The sequence below is a fragment of the Periplaneta americana genome, chromosome 1 (genome assembly GCF_040183065.1).
Source record: "Periplaneta americana isolate PAMFEO1 chromosome 1, P.americana_PAMFEO1_priV1, whole genome shotgun sequence".
In the NCBI taxonomy this organism is placed as follows: Eukaryota; Metazoa; Arthropoda; class Insecta; order Blattodea; family Blattidae; genus Periplaneta; species Periplaneta americana.
This window is the reverse complement of record NC_091117.1, coordinates 54189140-54204924: the sequence shown is the minus strand read 5'-3', so window position 1 is coordinate 54204924 and position 15785 is coordinate 54189140. Positions and strand designations below refer to the sequence as shown.

General features: G+C 35.0%; 1 protein-coding gene and 1 non-coding gene across 3 annotated transcripts in view; both read right to left on the bottom strand.

Annotated features, from left to right (window-relative positions):
- Nucleotides 1-15785, bottom strand: part of mew (multiple edematous wings) — a 312635-nt gene that overhangs the window by 174904 nt on the left and 121946 nt on the right. The window lies entirely within an intron of this gene.
- TRNAT-GGU (transfer RNA threonine (anticodon GGU)) lies at nt 186-259 on the bottom strand. The gene has a single exon. It is a non-coding gene; the product is annotated as a tRNA-Thr (tRNA).

The following is a 15785-nucleotide window of genomic DNA, read 5'->3' as shown; positions in this document are numbered from 1 at the left end:
AAAGTTACGCACCTATTCATGGAAACATACCCCGTATACAAGGATTAGTATTATTAGTATCATTGTTGTTATTTTGTGAAGTTCCTGAGTATGAATATAATAAAATTAAATAATCATTATGCAAATCTGGCTTTCAGGTAGTAACTTCCTGTAAAGCAGGTTTGAATAATTTCAAGGAAAAATTGTTCCGGGGCCGGGTATCGATCCCGGGACCCTTCGTTTACCGCGCGAACGCTCTACCGACTGAGCCACCCCAGGAACTATACACGACACCGTCACTACCTGAAAGCCAGATTTGCATAATACATTCGTTACTGGAGGTACGTTAATAGAAAGCCACAATTTAAGTCACACAGTATTTGTGTACACTCATAGTTGAGTTCTGGCGTCTTGTCACCTCATTTGAGTTGTATGGATCCAAAAGAAACAAAAATTGTGACGGTGTTGTGTATAGTTCCTGGGGTAGCTCAGTCGGTAGAGCGTTCGCGCGCTAAGCGAATGGTCCTGGGATCGTTACATGATAATTGTTTCAGCTATGCTTTGATCGTCCATGTATACTTCTCCCTGGTATTATTCATTCTAGAATCTTCTCTGGCCATCTTGATTTGTCCATCCTAACTGTTTGGCCATAACAAATTAACTGTCTCTTCTGTACTTCATCAATGATGTCCCTGTTCATTTCCATAATCTATCTTCTTCTTGTGTTTGATACCTCATTCATTCTTGTTCTTCTAGATCTTCTTAAAAAATCCATTTCAGTAAGCAAAAGTTTTTTCCTAAGTTTCTGTCCCATATTTCTGCTTTACATACTATTATTACATTTTGGACCACGCTTTTGTATATTCGCTTCTTTGTACTTTTCAGTATCCATAAAACATAATTTTTAAATTGTTTAAATTTATTATGCCGAATTAAATAAAGATAATCTCAATCGCTGATTATTCATATTTTTATTTTCTTAAGGCGATGCGCTACTGAAAATGTTCGAATTTTTTATTTTCGCGCTAAAAATGTACGGTTTTATGAGGAGTATTTTCGTGAAAACTGTATCTCAATATCTTAATTATCAGTATACTTTTATAAAATTTAATAGAAGTTGTGTTAATGCACGAGTTCTGTTTAATCAAAACTTTAAATTTAATTATCTCAAGAAATAAATTTTCTACGTTTTCAAATAAAAGTACTGGAAACCATTTTATTTTTCAGTGGTTAAAGTTAGAGTGATGAAGTATTACTCATTAACAGGGAAAGGATTTATATGTAAATACATATTTACTTATAAAGCTAATATAATTTATATTTTGCATTATCTTTATGTTTCACAATGTGTAGGGTTGAAAAATCCTACTTTTATTTTCCATATTTTTCCATATTTTAGAGTTTAGTACATATTTTCGTTAATTTCCATATATTTTCCATATTTCATATAAAACAGTCCATATTATATTAGGTTTAACAATAAAACAAAACAAAATTCCATTAACTTTTAAAAATACATTTCAACAATAGAGATTTAAACACATGTTCAGTAATCCCTTTAACATCAGAGTTATTTGAAAATTAGCAGTCCTATCAACAATGGGAAAGTAAGTTACAAAACTGTATTAATTTAATTTAAAATTTTTAACAGACTTCAGTTGTGCAGCTCAACAGTTAAATGCCAGTCAGAGTACACATAGGTTCAGTTTTGTAAATCATACTATAAAGACGGTAAATATGCCAAAAGTACGTCATTCAGTCAATTTAAAATCAAAACTAACAAGTTACATTTCAGAATTTAAAGAAGATGGTTTATCAACTGACAATAAAATATTATTTTGTAATTTGTGTCAGTGTGCAGTATCATCTACACAAAAGTTCCTGGTGCAACAACACATTACAACTAGTAAACATCAGGCCAACAAACAACTAAATTCCAAGCAGAGACAATTGTTTTTAACACAACCAACAACATCGAATGTAAGATCTGAGTTTAACATCGACCTGTGCCGTTCTCTCATCTCTGCTGATATTCCTCTCTACAAACTAAAGAATAAGGTCTTCAGGGAATTCCTTGAAAAAATATACTCAACATACAATCCCGGATGAGTCAACACTTAGGAAGACGTATGCTCCATCCATCTACGATGAGACAATACAGAAGATAAGAGATGAAATTAAAGATAGTTCAATTTGGGTTTCCATTGATGAGACTCCCGACAAAGAAGGTAGACTTGTTGGTAATGTAGTTATCGGTTTGTTAAGTGAACAATATTCTGAACGAATTCTTTTACATTGTGATGTTCTAGAAAAGTGCAATAACAAAACTATAGTTAAACTGTTCAACGAAGCTATGGGTATCCTGTGGCCAAAGGGTATTATGTACGATAATGTGTTATTCTTTATTAGCGATGCTGCCCCTTATATGGTCAAAGCTGGACAAGCATTATCTGTTGTATATCCTAAATTGACTCATTTTACTTGTGTGGCGCATGCATTTCATCGTGTGGCAGAAGTGGTCAGAGACAATTTCCCTAAAGTAGATTTGTTGATTTCATCAGTGAAAAAAGTATTTCTCAAAGCTCCCAGTAGAGTTAACGTGTTGAAAGAAATGTACCCTGAAATTCCATTGCCACCAAAGCCAATTTTAACTAGATGGGGTACATGGCTAGAAGCAGTTGAATATTATGCCGAACATATAGACTCTATTAACAATGTTCTCCTTGCATTGGACTCTGAAGATGCAGTCTCAATTGATACTGCGAAAACAGTTACCTGTGACATAAGTGTGAAGAATGACTTAGCTCACATTCAGCATACATTTTCATGCATCATAAAAACGCTCAAAAGTCTCCAAAATAGGCACCTTTCACTATCTGAAAGTTTTGAAATTATAAATAGTACTGTGGAACAACTGAATCGTGGTAGAGGTAAAGTTGCAGATGCAGTAAGAGCTAAGGTGGACACTGTACTTTCAAAAAACCCTGGATATGAAGAACTACAAAAGGTTGTTGCTGTGATGAGTGGTGAATCAACAGTGAAGATTAACTTGGACTTATCCCCAGCAGACATTGTGAAATTGAATTATGTACCAGTTACTTCTTGTGACGTCGAACGCTCTTTTAGTCAGTATAAATCTATCCTCAGAGACAATAGAAGAAGATTCACTTTTCAGCACTTGAAAGAAATGTTTGTAACCTATTGTTATGGTAACAGACAATAAAAATTGTGTTTTGTTGAAACTACATTGGAAGATAAGGTACGTCCATTATATTTTTTGTTTAGTTTGATTAAAATGTACCAATATTTAACGTACATAGTCATTTTTTTATAATTTTAAGTCCATATTTAATTCCATATTTTGGTAAAAATCCATATTTAATTCCATATTTTGGTAAAAATAACTACATATATATTTACATATTTCATATATTTTTAGTCCATATAAATCCGTTCCCTGCTCATTAATATCTCTGTTGTGAAATGGAACATTTGATTGATTGTATTCAGTGTAGTTTCATTGCCAGAGAATTATACGTAAAACAGTATTATTTTTTATTAATGTTTTAACATTCAAGAAATTATATCCATATTTTTTTACGACTGAACAAATTAGAGTAGGGCAACACTAACGCTCCCTTCTACAACATGCAATGTTGCCTTTAAGAAAAAAATTGATAAAAAAAATATTTTTTTTTTTTTTTTTAGAAACGGGATTTGCATTGAGAAAATTAAAGAAAACAACACATTTTTTAAACTGTTTATGAGAAAAGACTGAAATTTACTATGTATGGTTATGATATTGATTATTATTAATTATTTATTCATTTATTTATATATTCTGGTGTAGTTAAGGCCATCAGGCATTCTCTTCCACACCACTAGAAATACAAATACAATAATAGAAATAAAACGAAAATTACACTATAAACTAAGTAAAGCCACACAGAAATATAGCCTATACAGGTTGTAGTCACACAAACTTTAGATGAATGGTTAAGTATCATAAATAATTATATCTTAACTAATTAACGAACATAAACAAGAAACTTGCAGTGAAACTTTTATGCATTTTCAGTAAAAATGGCAACTTTCTAGCTAAAAAATTGTGGATTTTAGAAGTTTCAGTAGCGCATCGCCTTAATTTCTGTCAGAGTTTAATATTGAAGTTTTATAAAACGCACGATTTCTTGTATTAGGGCTGATAGGTAAATTCTAACAACGACACAACTTGGTAAAAGTTCAAAATGAAATTATTTTGAAAGATTTTTCCAACTTTTACTGTACCACAACGGTAAATGTTTGGTTATATCGGCAAATTCTAACATTCGATGTCCACACCTGAGGAGTATCGGTCAGAGTGTCTGGCTGAGAGTTCGATTCCCGGTCGGGGCAAGTTACCTGGTTGAGGTTTTTCCGGGGTTTTCCCTCAACCCAATATGAGAAAATGCTGGGTAACTTTCGGTGCTGGACCCTGGACTCATTTCACCGGCATTATCACCATCTCATTCAGACGCTAAATAACCTACTGAAAAAAAAAATAGTAACTTATCCATATACGATTTGTGTACACCATACATCTGAATGATCACTATACACAGAGATGTATCTCGGACCTGTGGAATTATTACTCGGCGTGTTTCTACTCTTATAATACATCAGAATTATTCACACTGGTTATCGCTAAGAGTTCAGAACGGAGTAACAGCAGGCCTATACACAGAATCTATTTACTTTTATTCACGAACAAAGGGATTTTATACACGCAGTAAATCTACTACATGAGAGCAACGGCTTTATTTTCTCCTTCGATAGAAGTTACACTCAAGCTTTTATACCACCTAAATATGCACCCTCCTCGACTGGTATCAAATCCACATATCTTTATTCCAAAGGAAAGTTCAGCAAGATGACAAAAAAAATAATTTTCATCGTTAATATCAAAGGTACATACACATACTCTTCTGAAACGAACTGCTTTCGCTATTATACGTTCTGAAAGTCCTTGTTATATAGGAATAAAACCTGGAAACTCTTAATGCACGTAGGAGATGTATACAGTTTATATGACATTACTGGCATCTCCATTTGGCGTGGCATCAAGACGGTTAGGGTTCAATGAACAATGGGGAAACTGGCGGTGGAGAGTGTAAACGGAAATGGCCATAAACAAGACAGAATAACCCTCTTATCCAGTGCTTCAGTGAGCACTGCTACACATGATCAATACTCCACATCACACGTGCCTTGGTGCGACCAGAACCAACATCGTCTGCCTCGGTGTTTCCGAGGCTCAAATTTATGTTCTAATAATTTACCCGCTTCCGGTCAAGGGTCACACTGCCACGTGTAATGCCACTCTGCATTCCTATCACCAATAAACTACCATCACTATCACCACATCATCATAAACATGAGTGGTTAAGGCTTTGTAGGTTTAAAAATGTTCATTTTAATTTCCTCTTGTTATTTGTGAAATAAATAATGTATTATTTATGTAAGTTATGTATGTCTGTCTCAGCTTACAACAAAATTTTCACTACGGTTCACTCGAAGTGTATCTGTCTATTATCACTTTGATAGCCTATTGCAGAACAATTACAAATCAAACAGGTCTGTAGTTGCTCTCGATACCGAGATATTACTGAGAGAAGCCGCGCGGAAGGGTTAATTTTATAAGTAGGCTCCATATTCCAGCTACCTAAAGACTGAGGTTAAAGACACATTGGGTGTACAGTACGCCGAACATAGGTAATGCAACGGATAAGAATGTAAACAAACAGGTCGTCGCTGCGTGTTCGTGGAGTATAGTCAACTCCCGACATGCTGTACTAGTAAATACATGCTTGAGCAGTGATGTTCATTTTCATCGTGATCTTTGCAGTGAATAATAACGTGCATTCGTAAGTTACGGAACTTGAACATATGCGGAAGTCACTTGAAATGATTTTATATTGCGAAAATTCTTTCAATATCACATGATGTTATTGGTGCATGATGTAGTACAAGATATTCCTATTGTCTGATATTTTTTCATGTTTCATTAAGATGTTACATGTCGCTTATCACTAAAAACCCACTAATTTTCTATATATTTTTCCAGAAATTTCTTAAAATGTATATTATTTAATTTATTAATTGGGATGTTGACACTGAGGATCATGTAGGCTACACAAATCTATGCTCAAAGTCGAGTTAATATGTTCATAATTTTCAGATTTTGATGGTATTGGTTCTTTTGGGGTTACGTTCAAAACATTTTTTTGTGTCTTTTGGTACTGCAGTGTTTTTCAATGCATTGTTTTTGTCACTTTTACGTTTATTTTACACAATGTATATGTAATGTTACTGAAAATATTAGTTCAATAATATCCTCAACTATGCCTTTGCAATAGTACACGTTTCAGCGTCTTACTTAAGGCATTTTACCTCTCCAATGAACCTTCAATCAGCCACAAAGATGTAGTTATTTAAATAATACGACTAGTAAGAGCAGTGATCGATAAGACTCCTCACTGTGTCTGCGTCCCGCTTTTGACTTTCTAGAGGAATAAGGCAGAGGATGCTAACTATTTGTATACGAACGTACCTGTACCTGCACTGTGACGTCACATATACTTCGACTCGGGCAACTTCATTCCACTTTATAGGTAGCTGAAATACGGAGCCTATTTATAAGCAACTTCGGCGCTCTCGTGTCCGTAGCAAGGGGAGGTGGCGTCATTGCGCGTGGTCACACAAGTCACATTGATTCATGGTCTAACTACTAATAACATTAGCATTCGGCTGCGGCTGAATCTTGTTAGAGTAAGCATATTTGAAATTCTGCCTTTTTTTTTTTTTGTTTCGCCACAGATCCCAGAATGGTTGCCCATACTTGGTGCAAAGAAAGAAGTATTCTACGTCAAAATAAAGACCTCATAAATGTTACTTGAGAAATCGACAAACATTAAGCAGTCTCTCTACATTAGCTTACTCAAAAACATTGCAGTAAGTTACATAGTTAGCCTACTGAACTATTACTTTTAAATATGAAAAACTTTGCAAGTTTAATCATCTTAGTACGCACTCAGACTACAAAAACTCGTTAGGACTTGTCAGAAAAAATGCAGTAAACTACTGACAAGTGAGAGTTACATTAAATTCCTTTGAAGAGGAAATGAAGGGCACGATATACAAAAGCACAGATGTGTCAATCAATATATTAAATATTTCACAACTCGAATTCAATTAGAGATGTTTTCCTCTTTGAAATGTGTTCCGCTACAGCAGCTGATCAGATGTGACCCTCTTACTGCTTGTCAGAGGTTGTATCATGCTAACTGGCAAGGTCATATACTCCATTATAAAGCTGTAATAAACATGTAAAACTGGTTGTATGCTGACAGGAGAAACGGAAATGCCTCCACAAAAACTGACAGCAACAGAGATTATATCTACTAAAAATTCTATTCTTCGGGACCTAAATTACGACCAGGAAACGTTAAGTTTGGCTACACTGGGTAATCCTATTAGGAGGGGTTCGAAGCTATAATAACGGAGCCGAAATTTAACGATTTCATTATTATTATTATTATTATTATTATTATTATTATTATTATTATTACATGTTTATGTCTTTACTTCTTGTCTGTACTATTATACAGGGCAGTATCGATTTTTATTTTATGTTATATAATGTTAATGTTATGTTTTATTTAACGACGCTCGCAACTGCCGAGGTTATATCAGCGTCGCCGGTATGCCGGAATTTTGCCCCGCAGGAGTTCTTTTACATGCCAGTAAATCTACTGGCACACTTAAATGCCATCGACCTGGCCCGGGATCGAACCCGGAACCTCGGGCATAGAAGGCCAGCGCTACACCAACTGCGCCAACCAGTATATATGGTAAAGGTTGGTAATATTGTGATATGAGTAATAAATATTGTGATAGTTCTTTTTGAGAATTTATTACAGTTTTACTGAACGAGAGGAAGATCGGTTTTTGCGTCAACGTATTAAGGGAATGTTCGTGGACAAGTTGCTGCACAAAACCGGTCCTTCTCTCGTTCAGTAAAATTGTAATAAATTCTCGAAAAGAACTATCGCTATATTACTCGTATCATAGTATTACCAACCTTTACCTTAACATATTGATCAGCCTAATGAACTTCCAAAACGACTATTATCAATTTCACTATGCTGCCACCTAGCGAATGCATGACAAGACACGTTATAACCCTGGTGGAATTGCATGGAGTAGACTAATAGATTGCAACTGTACTTCCATCTAGCAGTCGTCAAAAAATTCGTTTTCGACAGTGGCGATCCTGGTGATTGTTCTCTTTTATATGCTGCCATTTCATAACACGAGAATGGTCAATGTAAGATACATATGTGATCAGGGGTTATATACTACATTGCGACTTAACGCGATTCCTTTCATGTGGTGTCAACAGAACGCAGTGTCTACATGAACAACACAGGATATCATACTGACTGGGAAAGAACGCTCATGCTAGAGGTGGAAATTGAATTCAAAGCCGTAGCCTCTACGCAACGGCAAATCCGCTAAGGGACTCAATTGGAAAGAAGAGACTGAATCAAGCGAAAGAACCTGACAAGTAATAATCGCTATAAACGCGCGATTTCACAATACATATTCAGTAAAGTAGCGGCAAGACACAATAAGTCCACTAGAGACTATATGACAGATCTTCAATATAAAGACAGGAAAAAGACATAGAGACGGATAAACAGAGAGATAAGCAGGCAGATAAATAGGATAGAAAACAAGGTCGCCTTTGGTAGCGCAGTTGGTATAGCGCTGACCTTCTATACTCGAGATTGAGGGTTCGATCCCGGCCGAGGTCGATGGCATTTAAGTGTGTTTAAATGCGACAGGCTCATGTCTGTAGATTTACTGGCATGTAAAAGAACTGCCGGACAAAATCCCGGCACACCGGCGACGCTGATAGAACCTCTGCAGTTGCGGAGCGTCGTTAAATAAATCATATATATGTAGAAAAGGAGAAACTTTAGGCCTACTATAAAACATTCAGGTAAGTTTTACCACAGGAAGAGGCTTGGTGAGATAAGAATTAGTTAATTTGCAGTGGGATTGTCAAGTCATTAACCGAAGTCACTTCATGTTCAAGGGTCACGGATGTTAAGATTTCAAGCTGAATCATTGGGACGCAACCATTTTGCTAGTATTGTTCTGAGTTATTCGTCATCTCAGATCTTCCTGCCGCCCGCCAGTGCGTTGTTGCGTTGTTTTACGTGGGAATGAATATAAAAGGTCGACATCCCCCCCGCCTCCTTCTATTTAATGTCAAGAGGTGGCTCTAAAACAGCTAGCTACGAAGAAACGCCCCATGGGGGACTAAACTTGTACATTTTCTTCATTAGATAACGATGACACACTTCTGAGATTCAACTTTTACGAAGACGCTTTCATCAATTCAAACAACAACCAATGGTCCTTTATCTGACAATAAATTGAGCAGATATTAAACAGCAAGATACGAATGAACTTGAACGACCTAACAAAGATGAATAATATAAAAAGTCTGACAAAGTATAGACTACAGAACTTTCCGTTAACATATATGGAGCCGTAATATGTTTAGACATGTATAATGCTTCAAAGAGCCACACAAAAAATACAATTAAAACACGGAAAACGCAATGTAAATTTGAAAAAAAAAAAATATATATATATATATTATATATTTTATCACCTAATTTATATGATATTCATGCAACACAACTTGTTTGCACACTGCAACAATGTACATTTTTAGATTTCTTAATACTAAACTCTTTCTTCTATTGGATGGAACAGTTTTCATCACAAAAATATCGTTATACATAAATTATCATAACAGGAGCTTATTTGAATTAAGGTAGAGTATATGGACTTCTGACTACCTTGACTGTAGTATCATTTCTCATTATTCGATATACGGTGCCTCCTAGATGCTCCAGGCCGCTCTTAGCCTTTTATGAACAAGCCGGTAATATCTCAGAGGAAGATCTAGAAGAGGCATGCCCAGCGAAGACAATTATAGCCTTTAAACGAGGTGCAATAGTGACGCAGAACCTCAGAATCGCATGCAGGCACACGCTTTAAAAGCTAAAAAGAACTAAAAAGCTCTGGAACCGCGGCAGGAATGCGGCGTGGAACCCGGTAGAACGTACTATACTTACTGAGTTACGTCCCCGAGCTCCCCACTTCCTCATACGGCGCGGCTTCAGAGCAGGCACTCTGACAGTATGTCACTGTTGTACCCTGTTTAAAGGATAGAATATGCCCGCGTTGAACATGCCTGATCTACAAGTAAATGCTGTGATTTGGGTGGGAGAAGATTTTAAGACAATTAGTAATTCAGTGTGTGTAGTGAAATAAGTTCTAAGGGTTATGAATATGGAATAGTCAAAATAATATAATATTATAGTAAGGATAATGTGAAGGCAAACGAATAAATCTTCAATTTACTTTTAAACGCAAAAATGGGCACTGACTCTTAAAATAAGCAGCAAAAGCTTAAATAGGCAAAATAAAAATTGCCTCTATATCCTGTAGTACCTCGAAACGCATTTAAATCTATATAGAGTGGAAGTTAAATAATCCTGCGGATTCAAAGGGACGATAGGATACAGGTAAATGAATAGAAAACCTATATTATGTTTTGTGATTAAATGAAAGGTTGATTAGAAAATTAAGTTGAAAGTTTCAGCAGTCTGGCAACATCGCCGCTAACACACTGCTCTTTCTTCTCGTAATACAGATGTAAGAGTTCAACGAACTGTCTGTCTTAGTGAACTATTCTCGTATCCTTTTCTGGCTACAATGTTGCAAGCTGGTCGCATCAGTCTATCGATATGGACAAAAATCTCGATCCTACTCAGAATAGTTACCGAATAAGAGTTTGTTAAACATTTCGTTTTTTTTTTCTTTTTTAGAAAACTATGAACTTTCTACCAATACGGTATTGCACGTTTTTGTTATACATACAGAGCTATTGTTGCTCTTTAGCCAACAGTCCGAAGACAGGTCTGAACCTCACAAGTGATACCAAGAAAGCATCACTTATGAGACAACTAGCCCAGAAGATGATGGGGTAGAGTGGCCAGTTCCTTCCCCCATGAGCAATTCGCTCTGCAAATCTGCAGGGTTATTTCACTTCCACTCTGTATAACTTCGACGTATGTCAAACCAGTAACAAAAGGCAATTTGCTAAACATATGGACTCTTGTTATAAGCATTAGTACCAACAGGCGTTCTCCTGAGGGATTTTCGACTAGGTACCGATTTAAGAACACATTGTCGTTGATTTTATGAAATCTCCTATATGACAGCACACAGCATAATTTTTTTTTTTCAGGAGGAAGAAAGAAGTAATTAAATATCGACAAGCTTACATAAGAATATTAAATCATTCGGTAGAAAACGTTGGTAAATATGGACATTATTGAGGATCAATGTAGGCCTATTGATATTTAATTACGTTTTTCTTCCTCCTGAAAAATTATACTCCGTAGTGTTACATAGGTTTCATAAAATCAACGACGGTATAGAGTGGGGTAATAGTTGCCATGTCACATTAATGATATCTTATTTTTACAGAAAAATATTATTAGAATTAGTGCAAAGAAAAAAATGCATATACAGCATTAATATATAGCTTACGAGTACGTGAATTATGTGTATAATATCGATCTGCGAAATAATATTATTCCATTTTCTTAAATAGTCCCGCTTCGTGGGGTCGTGGTCTAAGGCGTCCTGCCTAGGACTCGCGTTACGGAATGCGCGCTGGTTCGAGCCCTCATGGGGGAAGAAATTTTCTCATGAAATTTCGGCCAGTGTATGGGATCGGAGCCCACCCAGCATCGTGATGCACTTGGGGAGCTACGATAGGTAGCGAAATCCGGTTACGCAAACCAGTTATAACGGCTGGGAGGCTCATCGTGCTAACCACACGTTACCTCCATTTTGGTTGGATGATCGTCCACCTCTGCTTCAGCATGTGACCGTGAGGCCAGCAGCCGGCTGGTAGGTCTTGGCCTTTCATGGGCTGTAACGCCACGGATTATTTATTTTCTTAAATATATTTTATGTAGGCCTAATAGTGTCCATGAAACGGAAGAGATATAGGCATAGTTAAAGGATTTTAGTAAAATGATACAAATATTGAAAGTTTTCTTACAAAATCAGTATTAATACAAAGTAGATCCTTAATTTTAACCCTAATAAACAAAGGAAAAGCATGACTGGAGTTATTTAATATCGTTACTAATACAGAAAACATGATGTATGATATACGGTGCTTGTCCACCACCCCTCGTAAATGTTCTGGGCCCGCCTCTGTTGCCGAGGGCGTGATTCGGAACAAACTCAGCTGGGACGCGAGGTGGTATAGCTGTTATTTCCTCCGTTGTTTCTGATACCCATCTGCATACACTCCATGAAACAAAAACTCTTGAGAAGCCATTTCTATCAGCAACAAACTTGCGTTATACAAGTTGCATCCTCATACTCATACTCCTGCATTTTCAGCCATATAAAGTAAATGCTTATTGTGTATGGTGATTGGTGAAAGGTTTATCATCCCATTTAAAATGATGTTTCTGGAGATAAGGGGTGCAACTTGAAATTCAAAAGTGCGGGTGAGGTGAAGGAGTGGAACAGAGCAGTGTTTTGAACTTTCCCCTCGAAAACTAAATCCACGTGTTTTCCCTCAAAATCGTGTTCCCTGCACATCTAAAATTATTCAAGGTGGGAAGTTTTTAAATGAACACACGGTATGTTTCATGTACGATTGTACGCAGTCATTCCAGTTGTCACGGATGTCACATTTTTGCTATATTCAAACTCTATATATTATTGAAAATGAAATTACTTTTGTCAACTTTCACTATTACAATCAATTTAGAAAATCAGTACCATTTTACAGAAAAAAATTATTGAATAAAATGTATTATTATAAAGACAAGATTCCATCACGGGTGTTACAAGATTTGTGAACTCATTTCACACCTTATTAACAAACAGTGTAAAACACAGGTCTCTGCCTTACGCATCAACCTCAGATATTATGTATAACTGAACATCATATGAAGCAACAGGAAATACTACAACTGTCTTTACATGGATATGTATTAGGTTCTCATTTCTGTAGACATGTCTTCCAAAAAGGGGGTGCCTGTATTTTTTTCAGAGAGGATCTATTATTTATTAAAATTGATATATCTGATTTTTGCCTTGAACAAGATATTGAAATCTGTGGAATACAAATTGGTTATGAGATATCAAATTTAATTATCTTATGTGTTTATAGGGCGCCAATGGGAGATTATAAGAAATTTACAACTAACTTAGATTCATTATTGAAAAGACTTTATAAACCACATACCGAATTTGTATTCTGTGGTGACATAAACATAGATTATCTATCAGAAAGCTCACGTAAAAGAAAATTAAACTCACTTCTTGAAACTTATAATCTTAGTCACACAGTAAGTTTTCCAACCAGAACACAAGCTGGAAGTAGTACTGCCATTGATAATATATTTATAGATAAAAGTAGATTGAATTCCTATTCAACAGTACCATTAGTCAATGGCCTGTCTGATCACGATGCACAAATTCTAAGTGTTTTCAATATGAGTGAAAAATTCCAAAGTGTTAATCTAAAAATAAAAAAAAAAAGGATTATAAATGCTGAATCTCTTCATCATTTAAATACATGTCTACAAAATCAATCTTGGGAACATGTATATAGTACCGATACCATTGATATTAATACTAAATTTAATGCATTTTTCACTACATTTACGAATTATTTCAATGAATGTTTTCCAGTCAAGGTGGTGAAAAAATGTAAAAGTAAAAACATGTGGATAACTCAGGGAATTAAAATATCATGTGCTAGAAAAAGGAATCTATATTTAATGAGTAGGAATAGTGATGATCCTCATGTTCTTAATTACTACAAGAATTACTGTAAAACTTTGACAAAAGTTATAAAAGATGCAAAGAAAATGTATCTGAATGAAAAAATACAAAATTCAGATAATAAGATTAAAACTATTTGGGATATTATTAAAAATGAAACTAATCGATATTCAAAGAGTGAAAATATTACTTGCATTAAAATCAATGATAGTAAAATAGATAACCCAAAATCAATTGCAAATCATTTTAACGACTTCTATATAAATATTATTCAGAACTTAAACATTCAAGATTGTGCAGAAGATGCTGCACTTGGTTACCTAACTGATGCATTTAACACTGAGTTTTTAGGTCTCAAATTTATTCCCACTACCGCAGCAGAAATCATGCATGTGATAAAACAACTAAAAACAAAATATTCCTCTGGATATGATGAAATTCCAAGTAAAGTTCTGAAAGCTTGTTCTGAAATATTATCCCCTCCGTTAAGCTATCTATGCAATTTGTCAATGCAATGTGGTATTTTTCCAGAAAGACTCAAATATTCAATAGTAAAACCAATATACAAAAAGGGAGATAAATGTACTATTGCTAATTACAGACCCATATCATTATTAACAACATTTTCAAAAGTGTTTGAGAAAGTTACGTATAATAGATTACATCATTACCTGGAGTCCAACAATTTATTAGTTTTAGAACAGTTTGGATTTAGAAAACAAAAATCGACAGAGAATGCTGCTTTTAGTTTGGTGGATGAAATACTAAATTCATTAAATTCGAAACTACATGTAGGTGGGATTTTTTGTGACTTGGCTAAAGCATTTGATTGTGTAGACCATAGTATATTAGTAAAAAAATTGAGGTTTTATGGTATTAAAGATGAGATGTTGGGTTGGTTTACATCGTACTTATCAAATAGAAAACAAAAAGTAGAAATAAATGTACCAAATAGTCATAAAGTTACTTATTCAGAATTTAGAAATATTAAACATGGTGTTCCGCAGGGGTCAATTTTAGGTCCATTGTTGTTTCTAGTTTATATTAATGATTTAGCCTTGACCATAAATAATTCATCCCATGTAATTTTATTTGCAGATGATACAAGTGTAATTATTTCAAGCAAACAATACGATCATTTTATAAACACTTCTAATACAGTGCTGAATCTAATGAATGAATGGTTCCATGCAAATAAACTAGCACTTAATGTTGATAAAACCAGTGCAGTCAAATTTAGTACACACAATAGTGCTCAGGTTTCCTACAGTATTCGATTAAATGGAACTCATCTCAAAGAATCTATAAGCACAAAGTTTCTTGGTTTAGAATTGGATAATCACTTGAACTGGAAAACGCATATAGAATGTATTACTCGTAAATTGAGCTCTGCCTGTTATGCATTAAGATCCTTATCTACTATTGGTGATATAAACTTACTTAAAATGTCATACTTTGCATATTTTCACTCTGTAATGAAATATGGATTAATATTCTGGGGTAACTCGTCTGAAGCTAAACACGTTTTTGTTTTACAAAAGAAAGCTATAAGAATAATGACCGGTGTGCATAAAAGGACCTCATGTAAAAATATTTTCCGAAACTTAGAAATCTTGACTTTGCCTTGTCAATACATTCTTTCCCTAATGATGCTGTATATTAAGAACCAAGATAAATTCAGTACTAATCAAGACATTCATCATTTTAATACAAGACATAAATCAGATCTTCATCTACCCTCTGTTAGTCTAAGCTGTTTTAAAAAAGGAGTTCGCTATTCATGTATAACAGTCTTCAATGCACTGCCTAATTATCTTAAAGATTTGAAGAACAACGAGAAAAGGTTCAGAAAAGAATTAACC